This window comes from Vulpes vulpes, chromosome 1, assembly GCF_048418805.1.
Source record: "Vulpes vulpes isolate BD-2025 chromosome 1, VulVul3, whole genome shotgun sequence".
Taxonomy (NCBI): Eukaryota; Metazoa; Chordata; class Mammalia; order Carnivora; family Canidae; genus Vulpes; species Vulpes vulpes.
Window position 1 is genome coordinate 86,032,081 of NC_132780.1, and position 15,923 is coordinate 86,048,003.

The 15,923-nt window shown below is 43.9% G+C and overlaps 1 non-coding gene across 1 annotated transcript; it reads right to left on the reverse strand.

The window, feature by feature from the left end:
- Positions 1 to 1,217: 1,217 nt before the first annotated feature.
- TRNAL-UAA (transfer RNA leucine (anticodon UAA)) lies at positions 1,218 to 1,299 on the reverse strand. The gene has a single exon. It is a non-coding gene; the product is annotated as a tRNA-Leu (tRNA).
- Positions 1,300 to 15,923: the final 14,624 nt, after the last annotated feature.

Sequence of the window (15,923 nt, forward strand, 5' to 3'; positions counted from 1 at the left end):
AATTTATTGTGGTGAAGACTGGGCAGAGGCTTAATCAGGTGAATTAAGTCCATTAACAGGACACATCAAAACTACTCTACCTGAAAGATGCAATGTGATACTTCTGTGATACTCTTGCTACAGAAGCACAATCTGAATCACATCAAACAAACCCAAATTAACAACGGGACATCCTACAAAATGATTGGCCTATTCATCTTCAGAAGTGTCAAGATGGTGGAAGTCAGGAGACACTGAGAAATTGTGAGAGATTGAAGAAGCCTAAAGACAGGTGACAAGTAAATGCAATACATTATACTGAACAGGAGCTTTTTACTACAAAGGACAAGTGGCGATTGAATGCGGTTTAAACACTAGATGTAGTAAATTATCAATGTTAACTTCCTGATTTTAATAGTTTTATTGGAGCATCTAGTCGGCATCTTACTGTCAAATGATTTTTTTTTTAAACTGTTCTTTGCACTGTAATTGCAACTTTTTCCTCTAGGTTTTAGATTATTTTCATATTGAATAAATATATATATTTATATAATATATAATATATAGAAATTTATATATAAATTTTTAATATATAAAAATATATTATATATTTTTATATTTAAATATATATATATTTATATATATATATAAAGACTAGACCATGCCATTAGTATTCTAAAATTGTAAACGGAATACAAGTTAGAGTCCATCTTAGAGCTGTGATGCATACTGTCTCCGCCTTCAAGGAGCTAATGGAAGAACCGCGCGCGCACAATTAATTTTAGCGAAAAGGAAAAAAAAGTCGAGATTGATCTTTGCCTTTTCTGCAGGGGCAGCTTTCTAGCCCTGGAGCGAGGCTTGCAGCTCAGGGGCGCCCGCTCCGCCGCGGGGAAGCCTCGCCGGGCCCGCGCGCCCCAGTCCCCCCTCCCCCCCGGGCTCGGCCCCGGGAGCCGTTGGCGCCGCGCGGCCCTGGCCGGGGAGACGCCCGCCCGCCCCAGTCCGCGCCCCGCCGCCCGCCCGCCCGCGCGCCCTCGCGCACCCCGACAGCCGCGCCGTCTCCCGCCCGCGGGAAGCGAGGCCGCGCGGCGTGTTCGCGTCGCGGGGGAGGGGGCACAGGGAGCGTCTCTCCCAGCAAGAAGGCGGAATTCTGGGGCCCAAGGCGTGGCGTGCCCGGTGAAATTTATGTTTAAAAAGCAAATGAGATTTTTAGGTGAAAAAAAAAAGCAAAACCAAACATCTACCAGGAGTGGGGTTCGAACCCACGCGGACATTGTCCATTGGATCTTAAGTCCAACGCCTTAACCACTCGGCCATCCTGGTACAGGCGAACGGTCTGCTTTTCGCTCTTCCTACAAGCTGTATCCCATCGTCCCCGCTCCCTCCCTCAAGAATTTCTGAGGATCCTTCGCTGCCGCCTCCCCGGTTTTCGCCTGCCGAGCTGGAGCGACCTCCCCGCCAGAGCCTCGGTTTCCCGCCGCCGCCGCCGCCGCCGCCGCCGCAGCTCACTGTTGCCCCCGGGCCGCGGCGGCGGCGAGGGCAACTGCAGCCGGGGCCGGCGCTCCGAGGCTCGCTCCGAGGCTCGCTCCGAGGCTCGCTCCGGCCCGGGCCGCACCCCCGCGCCGCCGCCCGGGCTTTCGGTTTCGGCGTGCGCGGGCGCGGGAAACAAACACGGGCGTCAACTTGGCGGCTGTTAGCGGCGCGTTTTGGAGGCGCGGGGGGCCCGGGGTGCAGGGCCGGAGCCCAGAGCGTGGGGTTTGGTTTGCTTTATTCGAAAGAGACTAAATCTCGAGGGAATGAGTTGCGCGGGCAGCCGCCGAGTGCCTGGCCCCGCGTGCTCGCGGGCCGCTCCTCTTCGCCGGCGGCGCGGGAAGGAAGCTTTGGAGGAAGCGGCGCGTCCGGCGCCGCCGCGGGGCAGGGAGCGTGCAGCGGCCTCCCTGCGGGCTGCGCGCCCCGCACCTGCTGCTGCGCCGCCTCCGAGGCACCGAGGGCCCCGGTGTTCCCACGACCCGCCTGTGCTCCTGGACCTTGACCTTCTCTTCGTTGTTGCTGCAACGCCCTCCCTCCATTCCGTGCACGGGAGACTCGGTTTGTCCCGTCACCTCCGGGCTGCCATTCCCCACCGCGCAGAACCTCGAATCCAGCACAGAGCCAAGGCCTGGGCGCCCTGCAGCGTCGGGGAGCCTGGGGACAGCTCCACCTGGCAGCCACGTCCGTGTCCCTAGGCTGCAGGCGGCTGTCTCTGACCGAGAACTTCCATCGTCCTGCGGCGGCTCGAGTGCACCTGACCGGGGGGCGGCGTCCTGCCCGTTGCAGGGAACCCCTGGCCCCGCCGCCTCCTCGAACCCGGGTGGTCCCCGGGGGCCTGGCCCCGGCCTGGGGTCTAGAGCATCGACCGACCCCGAGAGCCCCAGGGTGACAGCCGGTGGCTCGGCATCCTGCTCACGTGGCCACCTGACATCGGGAGGTCCCAGCCTCGCGGGGTCCCTCCTGCTGAGCACGAGGCCTGGTTCACCGCAGGAGCACGACGGCCAGGCCAGGCCAGGCGCAGGCAGGTGCCTGAGCTGCTGCCCGCTCGGCCGAGGAAAGAAGGGGAACTTCTCTTCTGCCGGATGTGGAGGCATCCTTGGGGGATGACACAGGATCACTGCCTACTACTGCCATCTCCATCTTACTGCACCAAATTGTCAAGAGGCTTCAGATCTCATAAAATTGGGCTTTCGGGGTCCTTAAAATGGTAATAAAATAATGTACTAGGTGCTCACTATGGGGCGGTCATTGCTCTGAGCTCTTTACATATATTATCTAACTTGACTTTTTAAACAACTCTGTACAGCAAGTGTTTCCATCACCATTTTCAAGTTGAGAAGCCCAGTTACAGACTCACTCAAATATAACAAGATGCCTCCTAGACCTGCTGGCGGCACCTCAAGGCCAATGTACAGCTTCACCACCATGCAGCCGTCAAATCCTCAATCATCTTCTGGAACATGTGGATATACTATTTGAAGGATATTTTTATTTAACCCCAGACTTAGCTCCCAAAAAGCCTCTAGTATAAAACAGTTCTGAACAACACTGCTACACTGTAGGGTACCCCTTAGAAGTGCCTCTCCTGCAGCCTTGAGATTATATTAAATATCTTTGAGCCACTGCTTAAGGATGGCCTTGGGACACATGTCAGTCTAGTCAGAGTTACAGGTAACTCTGAGGTGTTGGAGAAGACAAGTTTCAATCTGCTATGTAGCGAATTGTCTTTTTCCAAAGAGGACCACAGTATCTCCCATTCCACATGTGACATCTTCTTCCACTGCGATGTTGACACATGTATCATCAAAACACAGTGTCTGTGTTCTTCCTCACTGAAACTGGGAAGCCTTGCATCTGTGGCAGAATGGCGCTATGTGACTTCTGAGGTCATTCACCTTGTTCTCTTGGGACGCTTGCTCTGGGAAACCGGTCACCATACTGTGACAAAGCCCAAGTAGCCACATGTAGGTTTTCCAACCAACAACCCTGACCAACAGTCAATATTAATTGCTGCAAATATAAATTATTGAGCCCTCAGGTGATGCCAGCACGCAGCCATCAAATGACCCAGCCATTGAATCTTAGCAACTAAGGACCCAGATCATGGGGCAGGGACAAGCTGTCCCTACTGGATCCTTTCCCAATTTCTGACTCACAGAATCTATGGGCAGCATAAAAATGTTATTGTTTTGTGCTACCAAGTTTTGGGTTTTTTTTTTTTTTTAAATGAAGCAATAGTTCATGAAAACTCTGAGATTGATAAACTGGGATAGTGTAGTGGAGCAGTAGGAGTGTTACATGGAGACAGGGATCTGGGAATAAAGCCAACCCGAGAAAGCAGAATCCCGAGATGAAGAAGCCAAGGTGTAAGTCCATCACTGGAGTCCTTTCCTTCCTCTTTACTGGAAACTGGTTTCTGGGCCATGCTGCACTCGCCAAATTGACATTCTTCCTAGGACTCTCCGGTTGGAGGAAAACAAGTCCCGTCCCGAGGTCTTCGCCACAAGGAAGATTGGGAGGCAGAATTCTGGCTTCTACCTTAGGAAGCAGGCCTTAAAATGGAAGACATTCCCCAAACATAAGAAGGGTGTTCAAAAGATGCTGGCAACTGCAAGGCATGACAAATATCCACTTGAGTGTTGGAACAAAATGTGAAAAGCACTATGCAGTGACATTTGTTACAACTGACAGTATTAGAAAGCAGGTGACAATATTAAGACAAATTTTGCAACATTGAAATGGCTTCCTGTTCAGGAAATTGCATTTGGCATACTTCTTATGGGCAAACGTTTTACTCTGTTTAAAGTATTTTTCACTGTGCGCGTGTGTTTATTTGAGCCATGATGTGCTCCACGTATTTTTTTTTTGTGATTTAAAAATATGTTCACAAATGCTTTGACACTCTTCCCTTCAAGAGATGGAGCTTCCCTTTCAGAGTGGGCTGAATCTAGCAACTCATTTCTAAAAAATAGAATAAAACAGAAGTGATATGCAACCTCAGAGACTAGGTAGGTCATCAAAAGGCAGTGCTGCCAATGTCTTGGTTTCTCTCCCTTGGATCACTCCCTCTGGTGGAAACCAGCAGTCCTGTCATGAGCAGCCCTTTGAGAGGCCCACGTGGTAAAGAGCAGCCAGCAAGGAACTGAGATCCCAGGTGAGCGAGCTTGGAAATGAATCCTCCCTCCCAGTTGGACCTTCTGATAACTGTAGCCCTGGCCAGCATCTTGACTACAACCCTATAATTATGAGACCCTGAACCAGAACCACCAGCCAAGCTCTGATTTCCTGGCCCTCGGAAACTATGTAAGATAATATTTATTGTCTTAAGCTGCTAAGTTTTATGTTACTTTTATGCAGCTAATAGATGACTAATACACATATATATTAGCTAGTTTTTCTAGCTTTGATGATGTATTCATGAGCATATATTTTTTCATATATATATATATATATATATATATATATTCCCAAAGAATCATCTTGTTGACCCCTTTGCAAACATCCAACGTTCTTCTTTCCATTTGCTCTCAAGCTGTTGAATGGATTACCCATACTTTCCAAGTACACCCATTCACTTTCAGTTTTCCCCCGGAATCCTTGGACCTGTGGCTTCTACCCTTCCTTCTCTCTCTGTCTTTATTTTTTCGGAATGAAAATATCTTTCCTAAAACAGATTCACATTTTTTAAAAGGTTTTATTTATTTATTTGACAGAGAGCACAAGCAGGGGGAGCAGTAGGCGGAGGGAGAAGCAGGATCCCCACGGAGCAGAGAGCCAGAGTGGGGCTCAATCTCAGGACCCTGGGATCATGACCTAAGTTGAAGGCAGCTGTTTAACAGACTGGGCCACACAGGTGGCCCCAGACTGACGTTGTAAAAACTAAAGCAGCATGTGTAACCCCTTTCCACAACTCCTGAAATCCCCGTCATACAAGTTGGGACCTCTTGTCCCTTGAAGATGCTAAGCCATTTTCTCTCTCTCTCTTTCTCTCTCTCTCTCCTGCCTTTCCCATGATGTTTTTATCTGCCTAATCCTCCTCCACAGAAATCCTCCCTTCCCACCTCACATCTAATTGTAAGTGAAATGAAGAAGTATAAGTTAGACTTTCCTGCAAATATGAGTGGGAAAAAAAAACTTGGGAAGTTCCAAATTAGACTTTTAGAAGTGTCCTTCTCACTCTGCTGGATCTTGTTTATTATCATAAAAATTAAGCTATGTCATATCATTAGGAATACATTATTCTTGGTGACAGGATTTCCTGTTTAAGAACACAAAGATTTAAATTTTTGTCTCAAATCTTGCGAAATAGAGTACACATATATCCTATATAGTAAGCAGAATATAAATCAGCCTTTCTGCCCATAATCAAGGGTTGTCATTATGATAGCAACGATTTTTCTGAGCTATAGGTAAAACAAGAGGCAGCAGCATACCATAATGTAAAAGTACTGTTTAGACTATGGAATCGGTGGACCTCGTTCAAATTCTAAATTTTTCCTAGCCGTGTGAGCAAAATGCCTAACCCCTCAAGTTTCAGTTTCCTCACCTATAAAATGGGAAAAAGAATGTCTACTTCAGAGAAATGTGAGAATTCAGTGAATTAATGTATGCAAAATATCCAGCTAGAAGGTTGGCTGGAGGAAGGTTCCTGTGGGGTGCTAGTCAATGTTTGTTACTTTTTAAAAAGATTTTATTGATTGATTGATTGATTGATTGATTGATTTCAGAGAAAGGGAGGGAGAGGAAGAGAGGGGGACACAGAGGGAGAAGGAGAGAGAATATCAAGAAGACTCTCTGCTGAACTCAAAGCCTGACACCGACACTGAGCGGATCCCACAACCATGAGATCATGACCTGAGCCGAACTCAAGAGTCCAATACTCAACTGGCTGAGCCATCCAAGTGCCCTAATATTTGTTACTTTCTGAAGAGCCATTCCCACTTTTATTTCAGGCAATGTAAATGCCTCCCCCTGTCTCAGGGGACAAATTGTTATTGGTCTAAGCCAGCGATTATCACGTCATCCATTCTACCAATAATGAATCTGTGGCAGGGTTAAGGGAGAAAGTGGGTAAGCGATCCAGTTCTGGCCAATGAGAGATAAGGGAAGTTGGCTGGGGATTCTGAAACAGATGTCCTTTCTGGAATAAAAAAACAAAGCCTGGGGAAGTAAAAGCTTGTGCCATTCCCTCTCTTTTTCTCTTTGCCTTCAATGAGCTGGTGTGAAGATAAAATAACTGGAGCCGTGTTAGCCATCCCGTGACCATGAAGGTACAAGCCTAGGATAAGCAGGTAACACCCAAAGATGTCAGAAGGGTAAATTAGAAAGAGTGCTTGCCCTTAAAGACCTTAGTAAGCCACAGCCAACCAGAAACTACACACCTCCAATCTGCTTCTTATACAAGAAAATGAACTTCATGTCTTTAAAAGTAAGCCAGTGGCTTTCAGAGTATCTGGACCACATGGGAAGTTGTTAGAAATGCAGATTCACGTGCCCACCCCAATTTCTTGAACTCACACTAGAGCTGCGTGACCTGAGGCAGGCTCAGGTTTTAGAGTCTCAGTTATCAGAGTAGGGTTTCTGCCAAAGCATTCCTGAGCCAAAGCATTCCTGAGGGTTCCTACAGTATGTGTGGAATGCAGGAAGGGCTCTAAGTATTCTTTAGAAGCTGCTTCCTCAATTGATTCCCCACCTTTGGCTTGATTTCTTATCATTTACCTCTTTCTCTTAGATAAACCTATCTCCTGAGGGCATACTTGTTGTTTTCTTGTATTTAAATAGGTGTGTAAATTATTGTGTGTGCCTCCACCTAAGGTCTGTCTTGTCCTTAAGAGAATCTTTACTTTCACTCTACCAGAAATCTTCGACTTCCTCACATCATTCTAACACTCTTCTATTCAGTTGAGTGCTTCAAAGTCCAGGTTACTTTTAGACCTATTCTTTTTTTTTTCCCCTTTCCTTTCCTTTTCTCTTATTTTATTTTTATTGAAATACTGAATTAATTAACATGCAGTGATACTAATTTCAAGTATACAATATAATGAATCCACAATTCTGTACGTTACTCTGTGCTCATCATAAATGTACTCTTGATCTCCTTCATCTATTTTACTCATCCCCTGCGCACCGCCCCCCCCCCCCTCCCCTATGGCAATCATCAGTTTTTTCTCCATATTTAGGAGTCTGGTTTTTTTGTTTGTCTCTTTTTAAATTTCTTTGTTAATTTGTTTTGTTTCTCAAATTCCACGTATGAATCATATATTTGTCTTTCTCTGTCTGACTTATTTTACTTAGCATTATACTCTCTAGATCCATCTACGTTGTTGCAGATGGCAAGATCTTATTCTCTTTTATGACTGAGAAATATTATATTCCATTGTATATATACTATGTCTTTTTTTAAAGATTTTATTTACTTCTTAATGAGAGATACAGAGAAAGGCAGAGAGAAGCAGGCTTCATGCAGGGAGCCTGATGTGAGATTCGATCCCCGGTCTCCAGGATCACGCCCTGGGCCGAAGGCAGGCGCGTCAAACCGCTGAGCCACCCAGAGTCACCCAGGCATCCCTATATACTACGGCTTTATCCATTCATCTATGGGTTGCTTCTGTGTCTTGGCTATTGTAAATCATACTGCAATAAACATAAGGGTGTGTATATAACTTCAAATTAGTGTTTTCCTATTCTTTGAGTAACTATCCAGTAGTGAAATTACTGGATCATAGGGTAATTCTATTTTTAATTTTTTTGAGGAAACTCATCATGTTTTCCGCAGTGGCTGCACCAGTTTGCATTCCCATTAATATCACACAAGAAGTGTTCCTTTTTCTCCAGCAACATGTCATTTCTTATCTTTTTTATTTCAGCCATTCTGACAGATGTGAAGTCATGTCTCATAGTGCTTTGGATTTGCATTTCCCTGATGATTAGTGATATTGAGCAACTTTTCATTAGACTGTTGGCCATTGGTACATCTTCCTTGGAAAAGTGTCTATTCAGGTCTTCTGCCCAGTTTTCACCAGATTATTTGATTTTTTTGGTGTTGAATCATACAAATTCTTTATATATTTTGGATATAACCCCTTCGTAACTATATCATTTGCAAATATCTTCTCCCATTCAGTAGATTGCCTCATCACTGTGCAAAAGCTTTTAATTTTGGTATAGTCACAACAGTTTAATTCTGCTTTTGTTTTCCTTGCCTGAGGAGACATATCTAGAAAAATATTTCTACTACCAATGTCAGAAAAATGATTGCCTATATTTTCTTCTAGGAGTTTTATAAATTCTAGTCTTGCACTTAGGTCTTTAATCTACTTTGACTTTATTTTTATGTATGGTATAATAAAGTGGTCCAATTTCATTCTTTTGCACACAGCTGTCCAGTTTTCCCAGCACCATTTATTGAAGAGACTGTCTTTTCTCCATTGCATATTTTGCCTCCTTTGTCATAGATTAATTGGCAGTAAAAGCATAGGTTTATTTCTGGGCTCTCTGTTCAGTTCATTGATCTATGTGTCTATCTTTGTGCCAATACCATACTGTTTTGATTGCTACAACATCAGTATAACACCCTCTTATTTCAACATCAGTTAAATGCTTCAACATTCAGGTTACTTTAAAACCCATTATTTATCTCAATTATATTATGAAGAAATATAGCACAGATTTTCATTATTATTTAAATTCGTGATCATAACATCTTATCACTAAATAGCGTCAACACTAGGATATATCCTCTCATCTGAAGGTGAGCATGCAAAGCCATCTGTTTGCTTACATTGGGGATTACCACATACTTGCCAGACACTTTTAGATACCTGAGCATGCTATTCTTCTGGATTTCAAAAACAGAGTTGATGGCTAAGCATGTGTGAAGTTAACCAACCTTGACTCCCAAAATTGTGGCAAAGCTCTTTCAGACAGCTCTGGGTCATAGATACATAAAGACATGAGAGGAGACAGGGGACATGGGACAACGGCCATGGGAAGAAAGCTTGTATCCCCTGTGCCTCCTATCTCCCAGCTATCAAGGAGTCAACTACTGAGAAGGCTCAGTGGGAATTTTGCCAGGTACTCAGCTTGTTTCACTGGGGCTCTTTACTCCCTTCTCCCCCTCTTTTCCATCTCATCTTTTGTTTTCCAACTTTATTAGAGACTAATTTTGTTTGATGGAGCACTCTGTCAACAGTGCTTCACTGTGAGAAGCGTTGTACATGTGTTACTTCATTTCATTCATTTTATCTAATTTCCTTCATTCCTATTTTAGTTCTTGAGCCTTTAAGTGTTCAGCCTTTATCTTGTCTTCCCCACATTGTCTTTATATTTCCATTAAGAATATTATTGCATTTTCATTCTTTTGAATGTTTCCTTATTTCTAGTTTAGTTGAGAATTTTTTGACTCTATGTTTGTATTTTTATTTTACATATGGTAGCTTTAAATTTTTATTTTGTAGTTAAATGTGACCATTGGATCTTTTAACAGCTTGTTTTCACTACATGTGTAGTTTAGCCCTTATATTTTAATTTCTACATTTTAGTTTTTCTTAATTTTCTCCCTTCCTTGTGTTATTTTACTTTAAAGTTTTCATTTGTCCTTAGGAATATTTCTTTTTTTTTTTTACTTTTAATTTAAAAAAATTTTTTTTTATTTATTCATGAGAGAGAGGGAGGGAGGCAGAGACACAGGAGGATGGAGAAGCAGGCTCCATGCCTGGAGCCCGACGTGGGATGCGATCCTGGGACTCCAGGATCACGCCCTGGGCCAAAGGCAGGCGCCAAACCGCTGCGCCACCCAGGGATCCAAGGAATATTTCTTCTACTTTGTGTTTTTGGCTAGAGAAAAATAGCCTTGGGAAGAGGCAGTAAGGAAAGAAAGGCTACATCCTCAGTCTCCATGGGCTTCACACCAAGGAGAAGGTCAATCTAACAAAAGGCTGGGTCTTCCTGCGCTTACTCAGAATGGGGGGCTCAGATTAAACTGGTTAGATTTAATTTTACTTTCTAAGACTTTATTTACTTGAGAGAGAGTGAGAACATGCACACAAGCAGGGAGAGGGGAAAGGAGGGGAAGTGGAAGAGGCAGAAGGAGAGACAGACAACCCCCTGAGCAGGGAGCCGATAGGAGGCTTGATCTCAGGATCCTGAGATCATGACCTGAGCCGAAGGCAGACACTTAAGTGACTGAGCCACCCAGCTGCCCCTAAACTGGTTAGATGTTATAGGGCAGGGTCAGCTTAGAGAATGCCAAGCAAGGTGATACCCAGATTATATATCTGATAAATGTGGATGACCATATAATTTGTCATCCAAACCCAGACAACTTGTGAAAATGAAAAAAGGAGCTATTAAATATGATGCTGGGATACCAGGCCTGCAGAAACTGTCCTGAGTAGTTTATGTATGTAAAAGAAATATGTATAAAAGTTCAAACCCAAATTAGTTAATATCACATCTGCACCTGGTAGACAATGTTTGATTTTTTTTTTTAAGATTCATTTATTTATTTGAGAGAGAGAGAGTGAGCATGCGAGTGAGTTGAAGGAGGGGCAGAGGGAGAGAATCTCAAGCAGACTCCCCACTGAGCACAGAGACAGAGACCAGCTGGGGCTCAATCTCTGGACCCCAAGATCACAACCTAAGTGGAAACCCAGAGTTGGATGCTTAACCAACTGCACCACCCAGGCGCCCCTAGGCATTTATTGAGTGATCAACTACGATAACATAAAGGATTATATCAATTTAAATATAAATAAAAATACAATTCCTGATATGTGAAACACTTTCATGCTAGGTCAGTTAAGAAAGTCCAGACAGAAAAAAAAAAAAAAAAAAAGAAAGAAAGAAAAAAAGAAAGAAAAGAAAAGGAAGTCCAGACAGGGGGCACCTGGGTGGCTCAGAGGTTGAGGTCATGAACCTGGGGTCCTGGGATCAAGTCCCACATCGGGCTCCCTGTGAGGAACCTGCTTCTTCCTCTGCCTATGTCACTGTGTCTCTCATGAATAAATAAATAAAATCTTAAAAAAAAAACAAAAGAAAGTCCAGACAGGAAATTGTAGCAGCTTTTGCACCACACCTCAAGTACCTGGTGTGCATTTTGGATTACACAAATCACAAATATTATTCTCTCACTCTCTCTCTTTCTTTTTAGTATTAGCAACAATTTAAATTTCATTTCACAGGGTTCTAGAGAGTGAAGGTAATTCTGATGTTTTGCCTCTAGATCTGGGAAGATAATGATTCCATTAACTGAAGGAGGTCCATAGGGAAGGAGAGAATGCTGAGTCTCAGGAACCCATGGGATATTCAAGAAGGGAAGGCAAGCAGACAGTAGGGTATTAAAATCTGGAGCTCAGGTGACAGATCTAGGCTACGGATAGAGATTGTTGAGTAAGTGGTTTAGGCAAATACCACACTGTCATGGTGCAGGCCAGAAGTGCAAGGAGAGGGGTAGCCCCACAATGATATCCATGTCGTCTTGCATCATCCCATGGTATCCTTTGCAGGACCAAGCTGGATACATTATGAGGTGAGTCCCACTGCTCAAAAATAATACTTTTCAAAGGTGAGAATAAGAGCAGTCTTGCAAGCAGAAGGAAGAGTCTAGCTTGGATGCCAATTGCTCAGGGAGGTTGCCTACTTAATGCTGACAGAGCTAGGGGCCCTTGGGTGAAGCTGAGACTGTGTATTTGCTCTTTGTTAGGCAAACTAAAGGGAGCTGCTGGAGCCATCAGTGGTCAGTCTTCTCTCCACAAAGTTTTGGAAATCACCACTGTGAGACAGCAAGGCCTTGGGATGGATGATATTGCCCACAAAGGATGTATAGAGAAGAGAGAGTCAAGGGCAGATTTCTAGGCCATTTCTCATGTCAGTGTGGGGCTAACTCATTTGACCCAAGATCCTGAAACAGATATGAGATAACTGTGTTTTTACACTACTAAGCACTGGGGAGCAACGATTGCCCTCCTCCTTTTTCTTAGTGGCCTTAACCACATGGGATGATTTATTAAGGTTGTGTGGTGTGCATGTACAGCAGTGGAGAAGGCAAATACTGTCAACCAGCCCACACAGGGTATGTGGCCTTTGGCAAATTATTGCCTGCTTCTCCTGTCAAATAAATCAAAGGAGTTGGTAATATAAATCTAAATGCATGAATTTTTCCTTTTATTTTTGCAATATAGTTTAAGGAGGTAATTCAGTTGTTCAATTGCTGTGTGAGATCTTTAATTACATAAGTTTTCATTTGAGGTAGAGACTGCAAGTATCAACTTTGTTTTTCAGACCGTGAAAATTTCAGAACTGGAAATATATATTTTTACTTTTCTTCTGAATGAAAAAGCAGACCAAGCAAAGAAACAATAAATTAAATGGCTTTAATAGTATACTTCTCTTTCAGTTTTATTTTTTGTTAAACAACAACACCATAGTAGGATGAAGAAAGGGTTGGAAATTATATTATATTCTATCAAACTGTGAGAATGGGCAGATATTTTTCTCTTTTTTTTTGCCAAAAAATAATAATAACAGGAAAAGAAATCAATATGCAAATTAATATAAAGGCATTGGCTTATCATAAATCTACAAAGACCTTGAGGTGTTAAGAGAAATTTCCAAAATTCTCATCCCACTTACCACATTGAATTTAAGCCCCCAAAAATTATATTAGAGAGTAAGTACACAATCTTACCAAGCTGTACTCATAAGGCCTACATGGAGGAAAAAAAGAAAGCCTACACAACCTCTCGTTGTAACCATTGCCAACCAAGTAAGTCTTTGACTCGTAATTTCTCTTTTTTAGTACATTGATGAAGATTAACTGGGTTAATTCACAGGAAAATCTACTTTTTTGTATTTTTAGTTTCCCCCTTCTAAATTTTGGTCCACTTTGACACGCCCCCCCAATTCCACTCTGCACTTTCGGATGTCCACAGTTCTCTTGCTTTCTGACTCACCTTCTATTAGGAAGGGGTCATCCTTTCTCCCTTTCTTTTTATTTTCAATCTAAAACTCATTCACCCTTCTAGATTATTCCTTCCAAAAATATTTCCTATAAACCTCTTTGTCTCTTGTCGAAAAGGGAAGGGTTGCTCTATACCACGTTCACATCCCCCAGAGTATGTTCTTCTGCTGGTCCGTTTTAGCACTGAAACTTAGCAGCATGAAGAAAGGCAACTTTTGCTAATTTAACTTTTTGGAAATGTGAACTTGTTGCAGAGTTACTTCAAATATTGATAATACCCAACACGGGGTGCCGAGCCCCAGAAGCTCCCTTGATTGATGAGTTATCACATTAAAAGAGCAGGCACTTTCTTCCATTTCCCAGACAGCTTTACTTTCTCCTAGGTGAGTACATGTTTCAACATCTTGCCACTTTGTAGCATTTCTGGTTTGACAGGTTTCTTCCATGAACCCCATTACAAAATAGGGATGTAGATTATGAAGACAAGTCCTGCTGCCTCAGGTCAGCCCCTTTAAGGGCGCATTAGACCAGGGCAAGCCACAGGGCAGGGCAAAAGAATGAACTACTTAAACATTCCTAGCTGCAAGAGGAATTCCTGCCTGTGTCACAGAAGGCTAAATAATTTCTTTTTTATCTGGGGGTGACATTCCTTGTATATCCTGTCTACCCCTGGAGATTCTCTTCATGATTTGGTCCCCAACTGTGTTTAGAAAGAGCTGGAGCACCAGCTGCCGTCAGCTGGAAGGCACCTTGGGCCTGCAGCATTACATGTGCCAGGCCCGCTTCAGTGGGGCAGAGCTACAGATAAAAGGAAGAGCAGTTTAGGGTCATTGCAGTCTTTCCTTGGTCTTCAACTCTTGCAGGGAAAGGAGTGGCCTTGCTCTTATTTCTCTCACGGAACACATGCAGTTGAACATTTTTGTACTGAATAAGCACTATCGGCCCCTAGGCAGTCTGTATGTATGTGTTTCCTAAAATACTTGGGAGAATGGATTGAGGCCTCTCAGGGCATCCTCAGACATAGAGAGACCTCAGGGATTGAGGACAGTTCAGGACTGATGTCCAAAGCCATCACCCTGAAACAGCCTTTCATGCCTAGGAGCCAGGAACTAGGTATTTCACAGCAATTACCCTACTAGATGCCTCAGAAGAGAGGTATGTGTGTAGCTGAAACTCAAACCAATACATTTTGTCCCCCAATTTAAAAAATAATCTTTGTTTTCTATGGCTGGAAGAATAAAAAGAAAGTAATTCCTTCCCAATAAAATGTAGTTTTACAAGTTTCTTTGCATCCAACTGGAGTCTGTACCTTTAATAAAACTCTGCCTGGAAACATTGAGTCCTGTCTGGGGGTTTGCCCCTGGTTCTGCTGGCTTTGCTCAGTGGCTCAGACCTTCATTGTCTCTCTGCACAGCCCTTTCAGATTGACCATTCTCTTGGAGAAGCTGTTTCTTTGTAATGCAGTTTTTTTTCCAATCTTATCTCTCGCCTTTGGCCAAGTTCTATCCCTACTCCCAGGACATTGCCCCCCCCCCCCACCGGGGGCCCAGCACCTGTGCAGACCCTCCACTGGGCAGGGAGACTTGATATTGGGCTTTATGCCGTAAAATAAACACATTTTTATTTAAAAACATTTTTAAAAATATTTTATCTATTTATTCACAATAGATATATACAGAAAGAGAGGCAGAGGGAGAAGCAGGCTCCATGCCAGGAGACTGATGCGGGACTCGATCCCAGGACTCCAGGATCGCGCCCTGAGCCAAAGGCAGGCGCCAAACCACTGAGCCACCCAGGGATCCCCTAAAAACATTTTTTAAAAGATTTATTTATTTGAGAGAGAGAGAGAGTGAGAGCTAGTGTGAGTGGGGGAGGGGCAGAGGGAGAGAAAGAAATCCTCAAGCAGACTTCCGGCTGAGCATGGAGCCTGACTCAGGGCTTGATCCCAGGACCCTGAGATCATGACCTGAGTAGAAACAGAGTCCACCACTCAACCTACTGAGCCCCAATACATTTTTTAAAGGTATACACAAAGTCATCCATAACAGAAAGCAGACTGAATATTTCTGTTTCTGCATTTAGACCACAAATATTTTAATACTATGAAGCCAAAGATACCATACAACACACTAAGATCAAAGAATAATTAAGGTGCTATTGTCTGCCCTTAAAAATCAAAATGCAGCCTAGCAGAGGAAGCACAGGTAGCTGGGTGAAGAGAAGGGCAAACTGGCCGGAGGAATGCACTGCACAGATGCACCAGCGCAGCTGAGGGCTGGGTGCTGGAAGCCATGAATTTCTACCCAGGCCCTGGCTGCCCTCCACAATGCAGCGCTGCAGGGACCCGAAGGCAGGCGTGATTTTCTCTCCATTTATCTCTAACACTTCTCCCTGAACAGAAGTTTTGCATGTTTCATCCCTTCCTGGAATCAGACTTCTCAGAGCACCTGGACTAACA